Source organism: Vulpes lagopus, chromosome 8 (genome assembly GCF_018345385.1).
Source record: "Vulpes lagopus strain Blue_001 chromosome 8, ASM1834538v1, whole genome shotgun sequence".
Lineage (NCBI taxonomy): Eukaryota > Metazoa > Chordata > Mammalia > Carnivora > Canidae > Vulpes > Vulpes lagopus.
This window is the reverse complement of record NC_054831.1, coordinates 60,870,556-60,895,769: the sequence shown is the minus strand read 5'-3', so window position 1 is coordinate 60,895,769 and position 25,214 is coordinate 60,870,556. Positions and strand designations below refer to the sequence as shown.

At 35.7% G+C, this 25,214-nt stretch overlaps 1 protein-coding gene across 1 annotated transcript in view; it reads right to left on the bottom strand.

Moving 5' to 3' along the window:
• Positions 1-25,214, bottom strand: part of MALRD1 (MAM and LDL receptor class A domain containing 1) — a 255,513-nt gene that overhangs the window by 91,879 nt on the left and 138,420 nt on the right. The window lies entirely within an intron of this gene.

Genomic DNA, 25,214 nt, shown 5'->3' with positions numbered 1-25,214 from the left:
TTATAGGCTCCTAGTTATTGCTGTCTTAGGAGTTTGTTTTCTATCTATTCTTTTGGATTTTACCTACAAATATAAAAACTAGAATCCAAAGACTTAAGCATATCTCTGGATCTCCTTCTCTGTCTAGCTCCCTTTCCTCCACCACTCAGTATTGAAAATTCTAGATGTCCCAAACTCTGTCTCCTCCTATGTGTAAGCCCATTTTCTGGTAGGCTGACCCTTTTGGAGTTATAGTTCATAAGTGCCTCCATGCAGAAGTCTAGGGGTGATCATAGGGTGTGCCTTTCTCACACAGTTCTGTGTTTCCTTATGTTCAATATCTGAAAACACTTGTTTTATGTATTTTGCCCAAGTTTCTAGTTGTTTGTTGCTGAAGAATAATTTCATACTTTTTTACTCTTTCTTGCTGTGTTTAAATTGGGCACAAATTACTTAATCTTGATATTCTAATTGCCTCTGATTTGACCAGTAAGTTTCTCTAAAAGCTGGCTCCTTAAACCTTTCATCATAATGCTATAATTTTTTGAGCACTTTCTTATTTTCTGGTACAGAAATAAATCTAGGCTCATTTTGAATTTTTTTGTTTTTAGTTCTAAACAGACCATTTTCTCAAGAGGACCTGGCTCGTTTTAATGGGAAATAGTATTTAAATAGAGGTGACATTCAGTTATGTTAAAATATCACATGGCTATCTTTTGTTTAATGGACCATAAAGGGTCAAAGGAGATCAGAAAGGAAAGCATTGTAATGAAGTCACACAAAATGATAGTCACTTAGACCAAAATAGAATGGTGAAAAATTGTATATGAGTTATGAGATAAAAACGTGTACACACACACAACTTGGGCCAATACTTAGTTAGAAGGTGGGCCTCTATTCAAAATTTGGTTTGGATGTTAAGACTGACAATACCAGGGGCACCTGGACGGCTCAGTCAGTTAAGTATCTGCCTTCAGTTCAGGTTATGATCCTGGGGTCCTGGGATCAAGCCCCATGTTTGGCTCTCTGCTCAGGAGAAGAGTCTACTTCTCCCCCTCTGTTTGCCACTCCCTGCTTGTGCTCTCTCTCTCTCAAATAGAAAAATAAATTTAAAAATATAAAACTACTTTCAGATATGCCTTGGAGCTACCCTTATGTCGCAGAAAGCCTCATTATGTGAGTAATAGACATTTTCAATCCTTTTTAAGAGACCAAGGAAAAGAAACTGACTTAGAGTTTTATAGTATTTGGAGGATGGGTCTGGGGTGAGAATTTCTGTGCACAGATAAGGACATACTTGGTTTGAACCTCCTGCCAATAAGGAGAGCACCTGGACTATCTTATTAGGTTTCCAGATGTGGAACACAAAGGAAGAGCTGTCAACAATCAAGTCTAACATCAAAAAGTAGAGTCAGACTCTATTACACAGAGCTCCTTACAAGATTTGTTTTCCCTCTGAGTAACTGGCGTTATAGAATTGCCATAAACACAGTTGAAGAAAGCTGTTAACTTGAAAAAATTTGGAGGGGAAGAATCAGAGTTTGCATTTCAGCATGTTAAGCTTCAGATTCAGTCTCTAAGATTTATTTACATTGGAGATTTTTTACTTTCATAATTTGTTCTTTTTTACAAAAAAACAAACAAACAAAACCCTGCCCACTAAGAAGTTCTCTGCCTAATTTAAATAATATATTTTTACTAAAAATCAAAGTTACATAATTTCATAGAAGCTATAATATCAGAATCATTTAAAGATATACACCCTCCCCCTTAGTAGATGATTTCTTTGGACAAAACAACAGACATGGAAAATAATTTGGAAATAGGTAAATAACATTAGTTGATAATTTTGATTATTGTTTGATATTTAGCAAAAAAGTGTTTTATGGGTAGGATACATGATAGTAAAATTGTCTGTATTAATGTGAAGGGTTTTCTGTTCAAAATTAATATTATATAATATTTAAATTAATGTCTTTTTTAATTATGTAGCTATTATGTTTTAGAACTTTAAAATTATAATTATTCTAAAATATGAGCTGTATTGAATATGTAATATATTGGGATTTGTAATGTGATTCCATTTAAAAACATGTTCAAATTATTTTCTTGTTTGTTTTAAAAGAATTAAATATAAGCTTGATTCAGTCTCTTTGGAGAAAAGTATCTTAAGAACCAGTTTTGTTTTTACTCCCCAAACAAATTGGAATTGACGGAATCAATACAAATGCCTACCTGTGTAAAATTAAATGATCTAGTAATTTCACAGGTTTTCAATAGTCCCATGAGAAATAATTCATCTGGTAGTCAACATCACCATTTCTCTTCCTTGGTGGTCTAGTCTTGTGATAGTTGACCTGGATCACTGCTCTTCTTTTCAAGTCAATAGATTTTTAAAAATAGTTCAGAAGATAATAGACCTGGGTGCAAATTGTACCTCTGTTATCAAAAAATCATCAAGTCATTTAACATCTACAATCCTTATTTATTTTTCATCTATGAATAAAGGTTAATGTAAATGATCTCCATTTCTATGTAGCTCAGAAATGCTTTAAAGTTCTGATTCTGAGTCAAGCTCTGTGATTGAAACATTAAAGGTCTTTTGCCTTACCCCCAATCTGCTAAAACTGAACCGGGCAGCTAAATAAAAATAGTTTAATCCCACGCTGCAAGAAAAGAAAATGTTAGCAATTAACCCAGACAAGAAAGTTTTGTTAGAGGAAGAATGCATGGTTGAAACTTATTTTCAAAAGCTTTGCAAGTGTAAAGGGCATTTAATTAGGCAATTTTGAACAAACAGTCCAGAAACAGCTTAACACACAAAATGGCTAGAAGCTTCCAGAACACGTCTTCTCCCCCAGTGGTTTCTACATGGCATCACATCCATCTCCTCCCACTTCTTCCCTCTTAGCCATCTATTTTCTAAAATGTGGGACTGATCGAGGACATGAAAGCTTCTTTGTAAAATCTTTGTAAGATTTTATCAGCAGGAGATTTTAGCTTCCAGAACACCTTCCCAAATCACCTCTCAGCTCTAATCCACACCAATCCTCCGCCACCAGACAACCCCAGGCCATCGAAGCTCAAGTAGAAGTAAAATAGGAAGGCATTATTGGTTCCTCTACCTACCAGATGGGAAAGACAGGAAGGAAGAAAATCTCAGATACCATAGTGTCACAGAGCACCCGGGAAGTGGATATTCCAAGATGGATCTTCAAATGACTTTTTCTACTGAAATATTGTTACCCTGGTGCTATGCCCTATTGTAATATTGGAGCAGGATAACAATTATACCCTAAATGTGAATATGGAACTGCTTTGTCATTTCCAGAGCACTGTATTTCACTTCTCCCTTTATTTGACTCATATTTTTTGGTCATCTACAAATGGCCAGGCACCATTCTAGATGCTGAGAATAACAACAGTAGTCTCTTTAATGAGTTTAGCTAATTAAGCCAAGTCTCATAGCTGAGAAGTATCAATACCAGGATTCAAACTCAGGTCTTCAAAAACATTGCCCTTTATTTTAAGTTTTGTAGGAAAAAATATTTATTGTTGACATTGCTATGTAGGGAAATTGGTTCTAAAATTCTAAATGATTGACAGATATGTATGCATTTTGAAGGAAAAGATCTGTTAGAATGTTGAATATTACTTATATATTCATACCCCTGCTTCTGAGGAAGTACCATGTATATATTTGGTTTCTGATAAATCTTGAAATTTGTGGGTGGTAATGGAATATACTTCCAAATACACCGTAATACATAAGCTCTGAGTACCCTAAAGATTTTGTTTCAGGATAAAAAATTGAAAGCCTCACTTTGGCTTTCCGATCTAATTTATATCCTTGAACTTACAGGAAATGCTATATTTGAGGAGACTTGCGATACTTTCCTAGATCAGTAAAATGATACTTTTTTTTTTTTCATTTTGAGTAATCCTTGTGAGTGATTTATTGGCCAAAACCCTGGAGGGGACCAAGAGAGGGATAGGGGTCAGATAACTCACATTCCTAAGAACACCATGTTTCTTTATGTGTTAAAGTGAATCTACTCTTACTAGCTTTTAAGCTAAGTAAGGATGTCATGTAGCTTTTCAGATATGTTAGTAGTATTTCCTCATCTTCATTTGTTTTCTGTTTTCTAGGTATCTGTCCCCCTGGCTTTTGAGAATGTCAGAATGGCAAATATTATAAACCAGAGCAAAGCTGTAATTTTGTAGATGATTGTGGAGATGAGACTGATGAAAATGAATGTGGTACCTCCTGTACTTTTGAGAGAGGCTGGTGTGGCTGGCAAAACTCCTTGGCTGAAAACTGGGCTTTGGGAGTTGGCTCTCATCAAACCCTAAGACCTCCCAAAGACCACACACTTGGAAACAAAAAAGGTAGGTTATGAGGCTTTTACAGCATCTCTAGAGAGATTACTCTGGTACCATGGCAAGCGAGGCAAACATTTAGTGAGCCTATTTGTCTCCTGGGTCTGCCATCACAAAGTACCAGAGATGTAAGCCACAGGCATTGTTGCACAGTTCTGGAAGCTAGAAGTGTGAGATTAAGGTGTTAGCAGAACTGGTTCCTTTTGAGGGCTGTGAGGGGAAATCAGTTATTTGCTTCTCTCTTAGCTGCTATAGACTCACACGTTACTTGGCTTGTAGATGGCCCTCTCCTGTATCTTTACATTGTCTTCCCACTGTGCACGTCTGTCTCTGTGTCTGAATTTATCCTTTTCATTACGACACATTCTTAGTATGGACTGAGGCCTGCCCTGATGACTTCGTTCTAATTTGGTCATCCATAAAGGGCCTATTTCGAAATAAGATCACGTTCACAGGGAATGGAATTGGGACTCCATCATCTTTGGGAGAGCAGGGGATGTAATTTGACACATAACGGGGGAGTTACCAAATTTTAATATCATTCTGATAATTGTAGATAGATGATAATGTATGCTGCCATCGGGCACTTTTCCTAAATGACACACATTTATAATTAATAACCCAAAATTCTATCACTTATCTGATCATTGGTATGTCATATGGCTTTTCAGATTCTCAAATTTCTCATCTGCAAATAGAGAGAATCAAGTTTTCCCAAACAAGGATTAGAGAAATGGGATGATATGTGTGAAGGGAAGGTAGTTGGGAAGCTGCAGAGGTGATGTGACTGTAAGGTCACACATGTCAGAAGTGTTGGGAATGCCTCAGTTTTGCCATGAGTAAATGAGGTCAAGTCTCAGACTCAATGGTCAAGGGATATCAGTAAAGAAGGGACCCCGAATTCCTGGAAGCTATCAAATAGGAAAGATGGTGTCTAAGTGTGGAAACTCCATGGGCTTATGATGAAACAAAGTCCTCCAGGAGCCCAAACTGACCACACCAGAGAAAGGAAGGTCTGAGCCCCAAACACTCAGCTCTACGTACATAAATAAAATGTTTCAAGTATTTGGATACGCAAATATAAAACTCAATATCTTTTTTTAAAGATTTATTTATTCATGAGAGACACAGAGCAAGAGAGAGAGACAGAGGGAGAGGCAGAGGGAGAAGCAGGCTCCCTACAGGGAGCCCAATGCGGGACTCCATCCCGGTGAGCCAAAGGCAGACACTCAACCGCTGAGCCACCCAGGCATCCCAAAACTCAATATCCTTCATGTTACATATTAAGATTCTCAGCATTTTACTTATGTATTCCGTAGGTGACTGAATTTGTGAAAGTATACCATAATTCCTTTATATATTTTTCGTAGATACTATCTTTGCATTGTTTTACAAATGGGTAGTTTAGGGGGTCCATGAAATGATTTCTATAACTATCTTGTTGATTCAGTGGCATAAATATCCTGCCACATCAGTTAATCTGCATACTGTGAAGTACTTTGCTCAAAGCACAGACAGTTGGAAATTGTTCTGTCAGTGAGCTAGAAGCAAGGCTATTGGGTTTTCTTTCTGTTTCAAATGGAAATGCCTTTGGCAGCTCATAGCCTATGAAATATACTTAAAAACCCTAAGTAAGATGGAGGAGCTAAAATTATCCCCTCATTCTTGTTCGTGCCCTGTCTGAATGCCGTCCTTGTTCCTAGGACACTTCTTGTATCTGGAGGCTACTCCATTGGGTCTTTGGGGTGAAGAAGCACACCTCAAGAGTGCTGTGTGGCAAGAATCCAGCGCTGCCTGCACCCTAAGCTTCTGGTATTTCCTATCTGCAAAAGCCACGGGGTCCATTCATATCCTCATTAAGGTAGGATCTTTGCCTGTGATTCCTCTGGGCTTATCAAAGTGTCCTACAGGCAGCCCATGGCCAAAGGGAGTTTTTACAGTTCTGCTAACTTGGCCAGAAGAAGCTTCCTTTCATCTGGGATGGGAGCTTCTACTTGTGGTTCACATGCTCTGTGGGGTTTGATAAGCATGGCATGGGAACTAGCTTTGAGCTCAACATCATACCCTGTGATTATGACTGAATCCCAGAGACTTCTTTTATGATAACATGTAGTCTAAGACTCATAAATTTCTTCTTGCTGTTTTGACGTTTCCTTCCCTATCCTTCTCAGAAAAAAAAAAAAAAAAGATTATTTGTACATCTGAAGGGAGAGTGACTTTCCATTTTAACTTCTGTTTGAGCAATCATTAAGGGAACTAATATTAGACATTTTGGTTCTAACCACACTATGCAAAGGACTGAACTGCTCCAGAGAATGATCAAGGTGTGATTACATTGAACTGCTTATTAACTATGACACAATAATGCATTTTCTTAGTGAGGATTAATTGGATGTTTCTGTCAGGGCTTTAATTTAGTATAACAAAGTGACAGTGTTCAGGGAGCAAAATAACAAAGTATATATTAATATTAATAAGACCTGATTCATATACCTTTACTCTTTGGAAAGTTAAAACAGCAGCAAAAGTGAGATGAGTGTGCATGCGTGTGTGTGTATGTGTGTGTATATGTGTGCGTGTGTTCATTTGAGAAATCTAGTTAGAATTCTGAGAGAGCTGACTTTAAAAACATGCTCTAGAGGCCACTGCTGTTTTATCACACATGAGCTTTGCTGAAGTACCCTAGCACTGTTAGAGAACACCTGACTAGAATACCGAAGGGCTCCTCTTTTGGAATAGCTGATGCCTGAATAGTCTGCATTTTATCCAAAAACCAAGTTAACTGTATATTCTAGGGTTATTCGATAATCAGAAATGCCTACCTAGTAAAATACGTGCAGCAAATACCGCTGTGATTTATGCTTGCATATAAATATAGGAGCTTAAATATAATGATTAAAGTTTGCACAAGAGTGTCCTGTGAGTACACGGCTGCATGTGACACCTAGCTACACAGGGAAGGATTTCGCAAGTGAAAGATTTTGCACTGCCTTGTGGACTTTGCTTTAGTATTTGTTTCCCTCATATTCACCTTAGTCTCTCTTCCATCATAGTAACAAACTTTATATTACTAATAATATGTAAAATTAAACTATTGTGAGAGAGAAGTCTTCCTGTCAAGTCAGGTTGAACTCCTATGATTCCTCCGATTGATTCCTATAGACATTTAACAGTATTTTTTAAAAACTATCTTTCTGCCATGTTTTTTTTTTAAACCCAGTAACACTTTTTTTTAAAGAAAAAAACATGATTATCTTCATTTAGTGATATTTATTGCAAAAGAGACATCTTTCATTGTGTATATTATATTCAGGAATTTTAGAGCAATCATTTTATTTTGGTAATTAATATGATACATATTTTTGATCATCATTACAAAGTACTCCTTAGGCATCTCTCTTTGTGGAACCATGCTGGATTTTGACCTGCTCATTAATTTGAAAGCATCCTAGCCAGATGGCAGACACAATAGGGGCAAGAATTCTGCCTTTTATTTCTTTCTTTCTTTACTTCTCGTCTTTTGAAATGGTCTCAATTTATGTAGGTGTTGCCTCTGGCTCAGTCTCCCCTGTCTCTTCCCAGGAATATCTCCTTCTGTGTTTCCCTCTTCTGCCTCCATACCAAACCCAACACAATCTGGTAGGTTGAGTTTTTTGCAAAACTTTCCTTGACAAATTTTGCCCACCATGATTACTCCTCAGAATAATAAGCTGTGTCCTTCACAGCTCCAAAAATTCTTTTTCACTAAATGTTCAATTTATATATTCTGTTTCAACAGGCAGGTCATAAAATCTCGAGAGCAAGACCTTGAAATTTTAGTTTTTTTTGTCCTTCTGGGCTCTTCAGAGAAGGGATTGCAGAAGAGGAGTGGTACTACTCCAAAGCACCCCTTTTGGGGACAGTCCTTGTAAAGGAGTGACTGTTATGGGTTACCTGCACAAAAGTAAAATCTAGTCTGGGAAGAGAGAGTGGTTCAAGATGATGGTGTAGGAAATACCCTAAATGCAACTCCTTTCTTAGACACAACAAATTTCTAGCTATACATGTAATAATTTTCCTCTGTAAACAAACAAGGAAACCCCCCCCCCCACCTATGAGAACAAGATGACTAGCCTTTCCACAATAAGAGACAAAAAAGACATTTGGCAAAGGATAGGAGAGGAAGAGACATGGCCTCCCTGGGGCCCTGTCCCCGATGCAATAACCCCACAGTAGGGACCAAAAGAATCATAGAACTATAAGGAACGTATATCCCACTCTAAAAGGGCTCACCTGCAAACGCGCTCACATGAAGATCTAGCACAAGAGGAATAGACTTGAAAGTACCTAAACCATAAGCAAGGGAGATGCACTAATTTTAAAATGACTGCCAGTGGGTCAGGAACCTGTGAGGACATTATCCAGGGATGGAAGTGCTGGTGTGTGCCATTTTTGCCACTCATCCTAACTTCCTGATGATAGAACAAATGGGTGCCATCTTTGGTGCCCTCCCTCTAGCTAACACATGAAGGTCATGGTCCCCTCTCCCTGCCACATAACCAGGCTGGGGGAAGCTCCCCACATTTCATTCACTCTGTGCATTATCAGAGCTGCATCAAGACCAGGAGAGTGACAGGAGCCCGTCTTTCCCATGTAGCAGCCAAGCCACAAGCAAGTCAGATGAGCACCCTAACTCTACCTATCTGGTGCATAAATGGAGTGGGCAAGTGGTGGGAGCCCTGATCTCCCTGCCCAGCAACTGTGGCTCTTTCAGAGCCAGCAGACTTTTTTTTTAAGATTTTATTTATTTATTCATGAGAATACACAGAGAGGAGAGAGAGAGAGAGAGAGAGAGAGAGAGAGGCAGAGGGAGAAGCAGGCTCCACGCAGGGAGCCCGATATGGGACTCGATTCTGGGTCTCTAGGATCATGCCCTGGGCTGTAGGCGGTGCTAAACCACTGAGCCACCCGGGCTGCCCCAGAGCCAGCAGACTTACTCAAGCCATACTGTAGATGCCCATAGAGTTCTGGTTCTGGTGGCCAGGGGAGGTTGTGCTTCTGGCTCACATGGAAAAACTCCTACACAAGACTACTCTCTCAAGATGAAGGGAGGTAGCCATTTCACCCAATACATACAGAGAAACAGAGAGAGGCAAAATGAGGAGACAGAGGAATATATTCCAAACCAAACAACAAGGAAAATCCTCAGAGAAAGACCTTAATGAAACTGAGATAAGCAACACACTTAGTAAAGAATTCATAGTAATGGCCATAAAGAGGCTCACAGATCTCAGGAGAAGAATGGATGAACACAGCAAGAACTTCTACAAAGAGATAGAAAATAGACGAAAATACCAAAGAGAAATTAAAACTGAACTGAGAAACACACTGTAGGGGTTCAACAGCAGAATGGATGGAATAGAAGCATGAATCAGTAAAATAGAAGCAAATCCATGGAAAACACCCAATCACAGCAGGAAAATGAAAGCAAAAAAGAATTTTTAAAAAGACAAAATGCCTTAAGGGACCACTGAGACAGTATCAAGCAGAATAACATTTTCATTATAGGAGTCACAGGAGGAGAGAGAAAGGGCCAGAAAAATTCTCAAAGAAATAATGGAAGAAAACTTTCCTAATTCAGGGAAGGAAATCAATATTCAAGTCCAGATAGCCCAGAGAGTTTCAAATAAGGTGAATCTGGTGACGCCTGGGTGGCTCAATTGGTTGAGTGACTAGCTCTTGGCTTTGGCTCAGGTTGTGATTTGGTGGGTCATAGGATTGAGCCCTCATGTTGGGCTCTGCACTCAGTGGGAGGGTTGCTTGAAGATTCTTTCCCTCTGACTTTCCTCCTGCTCTCTTTCTCTCTCTCTCTCCCCCCAAGTAAATAAATAAATCTTTTTAAAAAAGAGAAAAGATGAACCCAAAGAGAAAGACACCAAGACACGTTATAATTAAAATAGTAAAAATTAATAAAAAGAGAAGATATTGAAAGCAAGAGAAAAGCAACACGCTGTATAAAAGGGAGCCATTATAACTCTATCAGAAGGTTTCTCAGCAGGAAATTTATACGTCAGAAGGGCATGCATAGCATAATATATTCAAAGTTCTGAAAGGAAAGAACTCCCAACCAAGAATTCTCTACCTGGCAAGTCTGTCATTCAGAATTGAAGAAGAGATTAAGAGTTTTCCAGGAAGCAGAAACTAAAGGAGTTCATCACCACTGAACCCAACCATACCAAAAATGTAAAGGATGCTTTTCTAAGCTAAAAAGAAAAGGTACTAATTACTAGTAAGAAAACATATGAGAGTTAAAAATCTAACCGGAAAGGACAAGTAATCAAGGTAGTGAGTGGATCAACCACTTATAAAACAAATATGAAAGGTGAAAGACAAAAGTAGCAAAATAAAACTACCGCAATGAGTTAAGGGATAAATAAAATAAAAAATATGTTAAATGTGTTATCAAAATATAAAAATGCAGGAGAGAGGAGTACAAATATAAAACTTTGGGATACATTCAAAATTAACTTACTGTCAACTTAAAGGAGACAGTTATATACATGTCATATGTGAACCAGACAATAACCACAAAGAAGAAAGCTTATAGTTAAGAACACAAAAGTAAAAGACAAAGGAATCTAAATATAAAGAAAACAAACACAAAGTAACAAACCAAGAAAGGAAGAGAAAAGGACAACAATAACAGTGAGGAAACAATTAACAAGATGACAGTAAGTACATACCTATTAATAATGACTTTAAGTGTAAAGGAACTACTCTTCAATCAAAAGACATAAGATGGCTAAATGGATAAGAAAAACAAGACTCTTCTATAGGCTGCCTTGTCCAAACCTCAATGAGATATCACCTCACACTTATCAGAATGGCTATTTCCAAAACACAAGAAATAAGTGTTGGTGAGGATGTGGAACCCTGGAACCCTCCTGCACTGTTGGTGGGAATGCAAACTGGTTCAGCCACTGTGAACATCAGTATAAAATTTTCCTCAAAAATTCTCAAAAATAGATTAGATACCATGTGATCCAGCAATTCCACTTATGGGTATTTATACAAAGAAAACAAAAACACTAATTGGAAAATATATATACATGCCTGTGTTTCCTGCAGCATTATTTACAATAGCCAAGTTATGGAAGTAACCCTAAGTGTCCATTGAGAAAAATGTTAAAGAAGATGTGATATACAGATATACAAAAGAATATTTTTCAACTGTAAAAAAAAAAAAGAATGAAATCTTACCATTTGCAACAACACAGATACACTTTAAAGGCATTGTGTTAAGTGAATAAATCAGAAATAGACAAGTACCATATGCTTTCACTTATGTGTAGAATCTAAAAAAAGTAAACAAACAAAATAGAAAGATACAGAGGACAAACTAGTGGTTGCCAGAGGGGAGAGGGTCAGAGGACAGTTGGGATAGGTAAAGGGGATTAAGAGTTACAAACTTCCAAAAAAAAAAAAAAAAAGAGTTACAAACTTCCAGTTATAAAATAACTAATTAAAAAAAAATAACTAATTTATGGGCATGCAACGTACAGCCTATGGAATATAGTCAATAACATTGTAATAATTTTTTATACTAACAGGTAATAACCAGACCTCTCCAGGCCATCATTTCATTATATGCAAAAATATTGAATCACTATGCTATATACCCGAGACTAATATAATATTCCATGTCAATTATAATTCAATAAAAAGTCTGATCTGAAAAATTTGTATTCTGAGATACATACATGCAATCAGATGCAAAAGGTATGCTACCATTGAGCAATAATTCAATATCAATGTTGTTGTAAAGTGTAGTTTTGATTATACATCACAACCACAGTAGTGGATACATTCATTGAACATCAAATATTTAACATTTATTGAACATAACACTTAATACTATTTTATGTAATTAATTCTTAGCACAACCCTCTGAGTTAAAGAATGCAAGCTCCATTTTACTAAGGATGGGTAAAGGGAGTTTCATAGAAATGTCTACCTAACCAGTCACTGACAGGCTGGGACTTTGAATTTAGGTATATTTACATCCAAAACTTATGTTTTTATCCTCACCTTTATTCCCGAGAGTTTTTCACTGATACTAATGAGTTCTGCTTTTATAATGAAATACAGATTCTATTTTAGTGAGATCTATTTTCATTGGCTCAAATCATGAAATAATTTTCTTTTTTAAGAAAACAAAATGAGTAACAGTTCCTAGCATGCATATTTGTGACTCTTAAACTACTCCTGTAATAAAGGAGTTAATTTAGAGAAATACCAGGAAAGCAAAATTATTTGTTTAGGAAACATTTAGTAAAGAACTGCACAATTTTCCATATTCTATATGTTATATTTTTATTCTATATATTTTTATTCTATATTGCTTGCCTACAGTCACATGACAATTTTCACTAAAATGATGTATCTGGAACAAATGTAATCTTTGTGTCTTAAGGTGATGAGTGAATTACATGAAGATGGAAAAAAGTATTTCATTGAGAAATTAACTTCTTTTTCTTTCCTTTGAATTTGCTTTAGTTATATGTGTAGAAACACACAAAATAAAATGAAGTGAATTTTTCAAGAGAAATAACTTTTTTTTTTTTTTAATTTTATTTATTTATGATAGTCATACAGAGAGAAAGAGAGAGAGGCAGAGACACAGGCAGAGGGAGAAGCAGGCTCCATGCGCCGGGAGCCTGATGTGGGATTCGATCCCGGGTCTCCAGGATCGCGCCCTGGGCCAAAGGCAGGCGCCAAACCGCTGCGCCACCCAGGGATCCCCGAGAAATAACTTTTTAAAACATAACTAATTTTTTTAATAACATTGGACAATTTACCATATAGGAGGATAGATCTGTCACTCATTTCTTGGACCAAACCACATTGTGAGTAGGATTTAGTCAATGGTGACTAGTTGTGTTTTCATTTATGATGAGTCAATGAAAACTCAGAGGGACTAAGTATTATGTTCAAGGTTGTAAGTAAGTGGATGAGCTAGGACTAGAACTCAGGTGATTAAAAATTAAGCTTAGAATGTTACACAATCAGTTTTGTTTCTGTCTTTCTATAGAGGAAAATCAGATGTTGATAATTTAAATTACATTGCCAGGTCTTTTCCTGATTTAGTAATTCTTTTTTTCAAAAAATTTTACTCATTTTTGGTAAGATGTCTCCTTTTACTTATATTTACTTACCTTTTACTCATTTACATCCAGTATTAAATTTCTTGTGAAATGTAAATGTATTGCTTTTCAGATCATCTAAGATTAAAAACAAAAAAAATGAAACAAGTTCTCAGAGGTAGAACAAAGCTGTATTACATAAAAGTCAACTTGTTTTTACAAATATATTTAATTGTACCTGTTTTTCTGGCTACTTGTTTTCTGATCAGGTTAATTATGGATGAGTTATATGTAGATTTTAATGCTCGAAAAATAATTTGAGAGGGGTTTTTCAGTGTACCTGTGTTTGACAGTTTGTTTTCATAGGTAAAAGTCTGTCTAACCTCATCAGGAAACAAAAGACTTTTGCATCTTTTCAGCCAGCCATTTGAATAAATGCAGGAACACCTGCTACCTGAAGAGTATTAACCTGTTTTGGAACTACTCCATCTGTAATAAACTGTTGATATTTTAATCAAGATGACTGTGTGCTGTAGGGAATTTTGATATATTTGACTGAAGGCATTCAGGGCTGTTACACTGTTATGATAGAAAAAAATAATATATTCAAGCCAGAAGTGGAGAAAAATAATGTATTTCAGGAGAGTCCTCCTGATTATAGCAACCTAGTTATGCTGAAAGACCATTGCTAAATTAGTTCATTGTTTTATCTTGCTTAGTGGTTCAGAGAATTTTAGAGCAGATGGGGTCGCCTGTAATTTGTTTAATCTAAACTATTCATTTAGAGATAAAGGGGCTAAGATTATGAGGTTATATTTCTTGCCCCAGCTCACATGGTATTTTAAGAAAAAGAATATGAATCCAGTTTTTTTCTGACTTCTAATTTAGAGCTCTGATATTTGTCTACCTAGAAATTCTATCTGAAGATCATATTCAGTATGGAAATACAGATTTTGTTCAATAGGCTGTGAAAAATGTCAAATCAACAAACGAAAAGGCCAGATCGCTTTGCCTACTTAGAAGACTGGTTGTTCTGGGTCTGCTTTTACCCTGAAGCTAGTGAACAGTGAACCTCAGTTTTGTTAAGGGTTAATCAACAAAGCGAACATTCTCCATCCTTCCTAACTCACCACTATGCCACCCCTTACACATATGCTCACCACAGTCTTACTCTGAGAAGATTTACAACTAATTGCTGACACTACAGGTGTCTAACTATTGGAGTGTATCAGAAACATTTTCGGATTTAGGCGTATTTTGATCTGTCCAGCCAACCAAACATCTGATACTATTTTAGTCATCTTGGCATTTTATTCATTATTTCAGAGAAAGGAATATAGAAAACATGGATAGAGAAGATACACAGAATCAGGATATAGAAAATCGATTTTTTCAAAGACTGCCTTGTAGATTTTAGATTGTAAATCGATTAAACTAAGTCTTTAGTGCCAGAACTTCACTTGCTTTTCCAGAATTGCTTCAGCATGTTAGCAATTCAATTTACATAATTTTGGCTATATTATATTATTGATCTGGACCAAATTGAGAGAGAAAACAGTTTGATTTTGGCATTTTAAGCTATAGCACACAAGTAGCAACACCTCCAGAATTTTATTAAATTAGTTGTCACAGGCTCACAGTGCCCTGATTTATATAAAATCAATGTTCCTTTTTATCATCTTGGGGAGCATGGCAGTATTTGTTCAAGGCATATTTTTGACTGAGATTTTTCTAAAGTTCTTTCTCCCCCCCTGCCATGATTTACCTCTTTCAGATGTCTTGAATGCTACCCACTATGGCTTCTGAGAAGCTGGTGCCTCTGGAGTCCCTTGTGTCATGAAGAGAGAATTTTTATTAAGATGCTAACAATTTTAATTGATTCCAGTAGTTTCTCTTTTAAGAGAATGATATGGCCAATTCTAAAGAATATAATTTTCATGCCATTTCTGCTATTTTGCTTTCATTTCTTGTCCCACAACTGTAACTACTCCTGTGATCGATTTCTGGTTACAAACTGATTCCTTTTTTCCTGTATGACGTGCTAATTCTTTTGCACTTATTAACTCTCTTAATCTTCAGAATAAATTTACAAGATATTGATATTTTATCCTAATTTTTCAGGCCACAAAATTGAGACCCAAGTTATATAAATTGTAAATAGTATAATCAGCATTAAAAACCAATTCTAACTCCAAAATCCATCCTCTAAACCATTGCATTCAACTTCTGTTATTAGAATTTAAAACATTCTCATATCCAGGAAACAGTGTTATTAGTGATGATCAGTGCTTTCCAGGGGCTCTGATCCACATATGTTAGAGAGGGGAAGTGCTTACTTTGTGTTTAGCAACTATTATAGTTTTGTTTGTTTTCCAACTTAGCTTGTCAACAGCTGGCAACAGTAATTATATTTATCTAAATCATTCTGCCTCACATCTAACTTAATTCAAAAATTTCAAAATCATATTTAATAACATTTTAAAGTTGGTGAGGAAAGAATGAATTAGAAACCATGTAATTTGATTTTTGTAAGAGCAAAGCTAGCTAGAAAAATCTCTTAATTATATTATTTTTTGTTCAAACACGAAATCTTTAAAACCATTGCAAACATCTATTCTTTGGGAGTCTTCCTCTCTCTTGGCTTTTTAAACTTGGTCAATAACAATTTTTCCCTCTGAAGACAGAGACATTGTAAATTAAAAGCAGAATTCTTCACAGTCAGCAGTTCTTTTTTTAAAAAAAAGATTTTTTATTTTTATTTTTAGAGAGAGACAGAGTGCACACATGTGGGGGGATGGGGAGAGGGAAGGGATCTCCAGAAGACTCCATGCTGAGCATAGGACTTGATACCAAGACCCTGAGATCATGACCTGAGTAGAAACCAAGAGTTGGACACTTAACCAACTGAGCCACCCAGGCTCACAGCAACCAGTGATTCTTAATCATGTGTTGTTATGTGTCTCTGTGTGTCACCGATCTCTTTGGCAGTCTGATGAACTTCTTAATAATACTGTTTTAAATATATGAAACAAAATACTAGAATTACAAAGGAAACAATACCAATTATTAAAATAGTTTTTAAATCCCAAATTTTGATTTAGTAAATGTATATTAAGTGACAAGGTCTGAAGGAGAATGGAATAAACATAAATGACTGATAAGCATAAAGGACATTCTTGAGATATTTTCAGCTCTATAAAGTGATACTATTTTTATTTTTGGTGAGAGAGTCACAGGTACTACTATTACCATGATGTATTGCTTGCATTCATTAAAGATTAAAGAAAACACCAAATTTTAGTTGAGGTTACCAAAAATAAAGATGTATTTCCCTCATCCATGTTACAGTCCCTTGAAAACCAGTATCTTATATATAAGAAGCCTTGAAAAGTTTTAAATGTGTTCAGCATTTACATTTATTTTTTAAGAAAAATCAGTGTGCCTTCAGTTTCCAGTAACTGAAGCACAAAGACACTGAAGATAGCATTCTATCTGAACCAAGGTCAGAACAGGTGAATTGTACATAGACGTAGGTGACACCACAGCAAAGAACTGGTTCAGCAGGCTAGGTATCAGGTCCACAGCCAGGTACAAGCAGCCATTTACGGATTTGCTGCTGGGGGATTAATATATTGAGATTTTTCACCCAGATTATGAGTTGTTTTTTTCAAAAGTCGTAAGTAGCTGTAGCTATTGATTCTCTGTGATATAAAATAGGGGAGAAGGCAGAGAAGAGAAACTGTTGTAATTTACCTAGTTTAAGATGTCTTTAGCTGGTTGCTTCTCAGGTTTACTGTTCATTTGTTTACAGAAAAGTCAGGTGCAATTGTGTTCAGAGTTGCCTCCTGTAGGAATCCCATGTGCCAGTTAATTTCACTTGTTTGTTTCCTGCCAATGTTCACTTTTTAACTGTTTCAAACAAATTTTTCATGGGAAAACAGTCCTTTGTTCTCTCACTACATTTCACTTTTTTTTTTTTAAAGGACATTGCCTGAAAAATCATAATAGTCTTCAGCACATGGTGGTAAATCTTTTGGAATTCACAGGTTCTCATCAGTTAATTTTTAATGCCTGCTCTGTTAATTTTCTATGCAGCTTGTAACATAGGCTTCTATCACTATAAGTTGGAATTGCTTATCTGTGGGTTGATTATTCTAACCGAAATCACATCTCTGACTCAGAGGCTGCTACAAGATTGGCAATCTGTGTTTACTAATTATAGATCGCAGAGTCCAAGTAGGGAGAAAACCCCTGTGATTCACCCTCATATGCATTATCAAAATAAACAAAATTCTAGTAATGTTAGTAATCTTTGCTCTATAAGAGATGAATATATCACATGTTCCTATTTGTACTCTTTGGTGAATTTCAGCTAAAACAAATGTTTAAAACCTATTATTTAACAATGAAGAAATATTTAGGCCTGAATTCACATTTTCCAGATGACTGCATCTCTTCACATCTTCTAAAGAGGCCAGGAATATTTTCTATTAATGTATGAATTGTTTCAACAAAGGCCCTCGGCGAGTTCTGCTGGGATTCCGCTTCTGTGGATAGCATTATGTGACACATAAAAAAAAAAAAAAATCTGGGCACTTTAGGATATACTGTACACTAATTTATACAGTCTCTTGCTAACTAACCATTTCTTTATTGGACTACAACTTTCCTTTGCAAATAGTGAGTTCTGCCTCAGTCCCTACTCTGTCCAGGCCTTACTTCTAATTCACGCACTCAAACAAATCTTTGCTGAGCTTCTATTAAATACACTCCTAGCTGACATGAAGCTTGTGAGTTTGAAGTGGAATTAACTGTTTGCAAAAGGCAGCAGTATGCCAGTCAGTCTTTCCACCAGAAGCGGCCAACGCTCTCCCATTAGTCCTTGGGTGTTCTTCAATATTTAATTGTCCTCTTTCTGAAATTATCCTCTTTCTGAGAAGTGACTTATGACTTCCTGTGCTGTATTCTTGGAATGGAACCTCTCCAAGCCTGCATCCTCACTGAGTGGCATTGTATCCCATACCCCTGGGGCTTTTTTCATGGTCCTACTACCCTGCTGGATGACTCTGTGTATAAAGTTCTGTTTTCCAATGACTAGGAAGCTTTAATGATGAAGAGACTGCATCTGCCTTGTTTACTGCCCTATTTCTAGCTGTAGCAGAGTGCCTAGCATATAGTAGTTACTTTAATTGCATGAGTGAAAGTACAAGCAGTGCATAATTACATGCCAGTTACCTACAAAAACCATTTAATATTCTAGGAATTCAAAAGCTATAACATGTTTATGTACTGAAAGTGCTGGGAGGAAATAAGAAAAAAATGAACTGGATTTTGAGAGTTAAGGATTTGGATAAATAGAGGAAAGAAGAGAAGGTATTTCAAATGAGAAAACAGAAACATAGGGAAGCATAAGATATATTCAAAAAACCTTGAATTTACCAATTATCAGTAACTAAAGATATAAGATTAAGTAATAAAGTAAGCATTAATTTAACTCTTCAGTTTATATCTGATACTGCAAAGTAACTGTTATTCAACACAATATTGCTTATATTTATTTTTATAGTTTTCAGTTGTTTCTGATGTCTTATCTTTACCTTCTGTCCTTTTTGGGGGGAATACTCTATTTTATCCATGCATTTAATTTTTACTGAAGTATAAATGATATACAAGATAATATTAAGGTATATATCATAGTGATTTGATATTTTTACATGTTACAAAATGATCCCCATGATAAATCTGCTTGTCATCTCCCACTATGTGAAGTTAATACAATACTATTGACTATATTCATTATGCAGTACATTACATCCCCATGACTTATTTCTTTTATAACTGGAAGTTTGTGCCATTTAATCCACTTCACCACATTTACCTGTTTCCCCCATCAACTCATATCCCCTCTGGTAGCCTATAGTTTGTTTCTTGTAACTATGAGTCTGTTTCTGTTTTGTTTTTTTAGAGTTCACATATAAGTGAAATTATAAAGTTTTTCTCTTCTTCTGTCTGACATATTTCACTTAGTGTAATAGCACTGATCTAAGTCCATCCATATTGTTGCAAATGGAAAGATGTCATTCATTTTTATAGTTGAATAATATTCTGTTGTATATACCTACCACATCTTCTTTCTTCATTCATCTATCACTGGACCATTAGGCTGCTTCCACATCTTGGCTGTTGTAAATAATGCTGCAGTAAACCTAGGGTGCATATATTTCTTCAAATTGGTGTGCTCATTTTCTTTGGATAAATAAGTGAAATTGCTGGATCAGATAATAATTCTAAATTTAATTTTTTGAAGAACCTCTATAATGTTTTCCATAGTGGTTGCACCAATATACATTCCTCCCAACAGTGCATTGGAATTCCCTTTTCTCCACAGACTCACCAACACTTGCTGTTTTTGTCTTTTTGAAAGTTAATCTGGCTGGAGTGATTTGCATTTTTCCCTGTTGTTGAGTGACTTTGAGCACCTTTTCATATGCCTGTTAGCTATCTTTGTCTTCTTTGGAACGATGTCTATTGAAATTCTCTACTCATTTTTAAATCAGATTGCTTTTTAAATATTAAGCTGTATAAATTCTTTCTGTATTTTGGATGTTAACTCCTTATTGAATATATGATGTGCAAATATCTCCCCCCAATTAGTAGGTTGCCTTTTTGTTTTCTTTTTTTTATTTATTTTTTATTTTTTTATTATTTATGATAGTCATACAGAGAGAGAGAGAGAGAGAGAGAGAGGCAGAGACACAGGCAGAGGGAGAAGCAGGCTCCATGCACCGGGAGCCTGACGTGGGATTCGATCCAGGGTCTCCAGGATCGCCCCCTGGGCCAAAGGCAGGCGCCAAACCGCTGCGCCACCCAGGGATCCTGCCTTTTTGTTTTCTTGATGGTTTCCTTCACTGTGCAAAAGATTTTTACTTTGATATAATTTCATTTGTTTGTGTTAATCTTTGTTCTCCTTCCCTAAGGAGACTAGTCCAAAAAATGTTGCTAAGATGAATGTCACAAGTTTATTGCCTGTGTTTTCTTCTAGGGGTTTTATGGTTTCAGGTCCTACATTCAGGTCTTTAGTCCATTTTGAATTTATTTTTTGTATATGGTAGTAAGATAGTGGTTAAATTTCATTCTTCTACATGTGGCTGTCCAATTTTCCCAAAATTATTTATTGAAGAGAATTTCTTCTCCATTGTGTGTTCTTGCTTCCTTTGTCATAGATTAATTGACCATATATATGTGGATTTATTTCCAGGGTCTCTATTTCATTGACCTATATGTTTTTGTGTCAGTACCATACTGTTTTGATTACTATAGTTTGAAATTAGGGACCACTATGCCTCCAGCTTTGTTCTGTGTCAAGATTATTTTGGCTATTTTGAATCTTTCATGGTTTTCATACAAATTTTAAGGATTCTTTGTTCTAATTATGTGCAGAATGTCATCAGTATATTGATGGGAATTGCATTGAATCTGTAGATTCCTTTGAGTAGTATAGACATTGTAACTATTAATTCTTCCAATCCATAGCACAGTTTATCTTTCCATTTACTTGTGTTGTTTTCAGTTTCTTTTTTCCACATTTTAAAGTTTTCAGAATACAAGTCTTTTACCTCCTTGATTAAATTTATCCCTAAGCTTTTAATTTTGATGCAGTTGTAAATGAGATTGCATCATTTCTAGTTACTACACTAGTTACTAGTGTAGAGAAGAAACACAGTGAATTTCTCTATGCTAATTTTGTATCCTATAACTTTATGAAATTCACTTATTAGCTCTAATAGTTATTTTTTTAGTCTTTAAGGCTTTCTATATATAGTGTAATGCCATCTGCAAATAGTGACAGTTTTACTTCATTTTCAATTTAGCTTTTTTTTTTAAATTATCTAATTGCTATGGCTAGGACTTTTAATACCATATTGAATAAAAGTGACAAGGTTGGGCATCCTTGTCTTGTTTCTGATCTTTGAGGAAAAACCTTCAGTTTTCACCACTGAGTATAATGTTAACTGTGGATTTGACATATATGATCTTTATTATGTTGAGATATGTTCCTTTATACACACTTTGTTGAGACTTTTTTATCATAGATGGAAGTTGAATTTTATGATATGCTTTTTCTACACCTGTTGAGAAAAATTATATGATTTTTATTCTTCATTTTGTTGATGTGGGTACATCATGTTGATTTGTGAGTGTTGAACCATTCTTCCATCCCTGAAATAAATCCCATTTGATTATAATGTATGCTCCTTTTAATGTCTGTTGAATTAGGTTTGCTAATATTTTGTTGAGGGTTTTTATATCTGTGTTCATCAGCGACTCTGGCATGTGATTTTCTTTTTGTGTGATGTTTTTGGATTTGATATCAGGGCAGTGCTAGCCATTTAAAATGAATTTGGAAGTGTTCCTTTCTCTTCAGTTCTTTTTAGGGGGAGAGGAATAATTTGAAAGGTATAGGACTTTGACTATTTGGTATAACCATCAGTGAAGCTGTCCAGTCCTGGACTTTTGTTTTGGGGGAGTTTTTATTCCTAATTCATTGTCATTATTCATCATTGACCACTAAGATCTTCTTTAAAAAATATATTTTTAAAGATTTTATTTATTTGACAGAGAGAGAGAGAGCACAAACAGAGGGAGCAGCAGAGGGAGAGAAAAAGCAGGCTCCCTGCTGAGGAGGGAACTGGATATTGAGTTCAATACCAGGACCCTGGAATCCTGACCTGAGCTGACAGCAAATGTTTAATTGACTGAGCCACCCAAGCATCCCTATAATTGACCTACTAAGGTCTTCTGTATCTTCATGATTCAGTGTTGGAAGATTGTGCATTTTTAGGAATTTATGCTTTTTTTCTAGGTTTTCCAGTTTGGTTGTGTATAATTGTGGCCATCTCTTATAGTGTTTTTGTATTTTGTGGTGTCACTTGTAACTTATCCTCTTTCATTTCTGATTTTATTTGTGCCCTCTTTCTCTTTTGATGATTATGGCTAGTTTATAGGCTTTGTTTATCCTTTCAAAGAACCAGCTCTTGATTTTATTGATCTTTTCTATTGTGCATATTGTTTTGTTTGCTTGCTTGTTTCTTTTTTGTTGTTGTTGTTGTTTTGTTTTGGTGGGGTTTTTATTTTAAGTCTCTAGTTCATTTACTTCTGCTGTGATCTTTTTTTTTTTTTTTGTGATCTTTATTATTCCCTTCCTTCTACTAACTTTGGGCTTCCTTCAGTATTCTTTTCTCTTTTTTTTTGTTCCTTTAGGTGTAAAGTTAAATTGTTGGGATTTTCTTGTGTGAGGTACACCTGTATTGCTAATGAGTTTCTCTTTTAGAACAGTTCTTGCTGCATGCCCCAGATTTTGGAAAGTTGTATTTCCATTTTCATGTTTCTCAAAATATTTTTGATTTCTTGTTTGATTTCTTTGTTGATTCATTGGTTTTTTAGTAGCATGTTGCTTAGCCTTTACATTTTTGCATTTTCATTTTTTTCTTCACATGATCTATCCTAGAAAATGCTCTCTGTGCATTTAAGAATTTTTATTATTCTTCTTTTTGATGGAATGTTCTCTATATATCTATTAAATCAATCTGGTCCAATATGTCATTTAAGTCCGTTGTTTCCTTATGGATTTTCTGTCTGGATGATCTATCTGTTGATGTAAATAGGGTATTAAAGTTGTCTACTATTATGTCATTACTGTCAATTTCTCCCCTTATGGCTATTAATATTTGCTTTATATATTAGATGCTCTTATGCTGAGTACATAAATATTTCTGAATTCTAAGTCTTCTTTCTTTTTAAGATTTTATTTATTTATTCATGAGATACACACAGAGAGAGAGGCAGAGACACACAGACAAGGCGAGACACAGGCTCCATGCAGGGAGCCTAATGTGAGATTCAATCCTGGAACTCAATCCTGGGACTCCAGGATCCTGTCCTGGGCTGAAGGCAGGCGCTTACCCACTGACCCACCCAGGCGTCCCCAAGTCTTCTTTAATTGACTTCTTTATTATAATGTAATGTTCTTCTTTGCATTTTGTTACAGTCTTTGTTTTAAAGTCTATTTTGTATCGGTGAGTGTCGCTACTCCAGCACTCTTTTGTTTTGTTTTGTTTTGTTTTGTTTTACTCTTTTCATTTCCACTTGCAGACTATCATTTTCCGTCCTTTCACTTTTAAAATATATGTGTTTTAGATCTGAAATGAGTCTCTTACAGACAGCATATAGATGGGTCTTATTTTTGTTTGTTTGTTTTTATCCATTCACTTAATGTTTTTTGATTGGAGCATTTACATTTAAAGTAATTATTGATAGGCATGTATTAATAGGTATTGCCATTTGGATTTTTTTTGTTTTTGTTTTGTTTTGTTTTGTTTGTAGTTCTTCTCTGTTCCTGTTTTCTTCTCAAGGTCTTTTCCTTTGTGGTTTGATGGTTTTCTTTAGCGTTATATTTGGGTTTTTTCCTCTAGTTTGCGTGTGTGTGTGTGTGTGTGTGTGTGTGTATCTAGTGTGTTTGGTTTGTAGTTACCATAAGGTGCATATATAACAACTTGTATTTAGGGCATCTATTTAATTTGATAGTCACTTAAGTTCACACACAACACACTCCAAAAGTATTACCTTTTTACTCCTCTTCATGTTTTATGTTTTTGCTGTCATACTTTATATCTTTTTTATATTTTGTATCATTTCACTACATTATTAACTTTAACTATTTATTATAGTTTTTACTAATTTTGTGTTTTAATCTCAATACTACCTTTTTAAGTGACTGATCCACTGTTTTTACTATAGATTTGCCTTTACCAGTAAACATTTTTTAATACACTTTTTTTTAAAGATATTTATTCATTCATGAGAGAGAGACAGAGACAGGCATAGGCAGAGGGAGAAGTGGGCTCTTCTCTGGCTCTCAGGGAGCCTGATGTGGGACTCGTTCTTGGACTCAGGGATCATGCCCTGAGCTGAAGACAGACGCTCAACCACTTAGCTACCCAGGCGTCCCTTTACTATACTTCCTTATTTCTAGTTATGGCATTTACTTTTCCACTTGAGGAAGACTCTTTAAAATTTCTTGTAAAGCCTGATTAATAGTGATGAACTTCTTTAGTTTTCTTTATCTAGGAAAGTTTATTTCTTCTTGAGATCTGAATGACAACCTTCCTGGGTGCAGTATTTTTGGTTGTCTTTCCATTTCACTACTTTAAATATATTCTGACACTGCCTTCAGACCTATAAAGCCTATGCTGAAAAATCAACTAATAGTCTTATGGGGTTTCCCATATATGTGACTATTTGTTTTTTCTTGCTTCCTTTAGGATTCTCTGTTTAATTTTTGCCATCTTAATTATGCTATGTATGGTTCAGGATACTCATGCTTCCTGGACTTGGATGTCCTTTTCCTTCCACAGGTTAGGGAGGTTTTCAGCCATTATTTCTTCAAATATGTTTTATACCCCTTCTTCCTTCCTCTCCTTTCTCCTTCAGGGATTCCTATGACATGAATGCTACTATGCTTAATGTTGCCTCAGAGCTCATTTTACTGTCCTCGTTCTTAAATTTATTTTTTCTATTTGCTGTTTTGATTGGATAACATGATTCCCTCTGGTATATTTCCATTTTAGTTATTGTATTTTTCAGCTTTGAGAGGTTCTTTCATGAATTTTCTAAGTCTTTGTTCAAGTTCTCACTGTGTTCCTTTATTCTTCTCCTGAGTTTAGTGAGCATTTT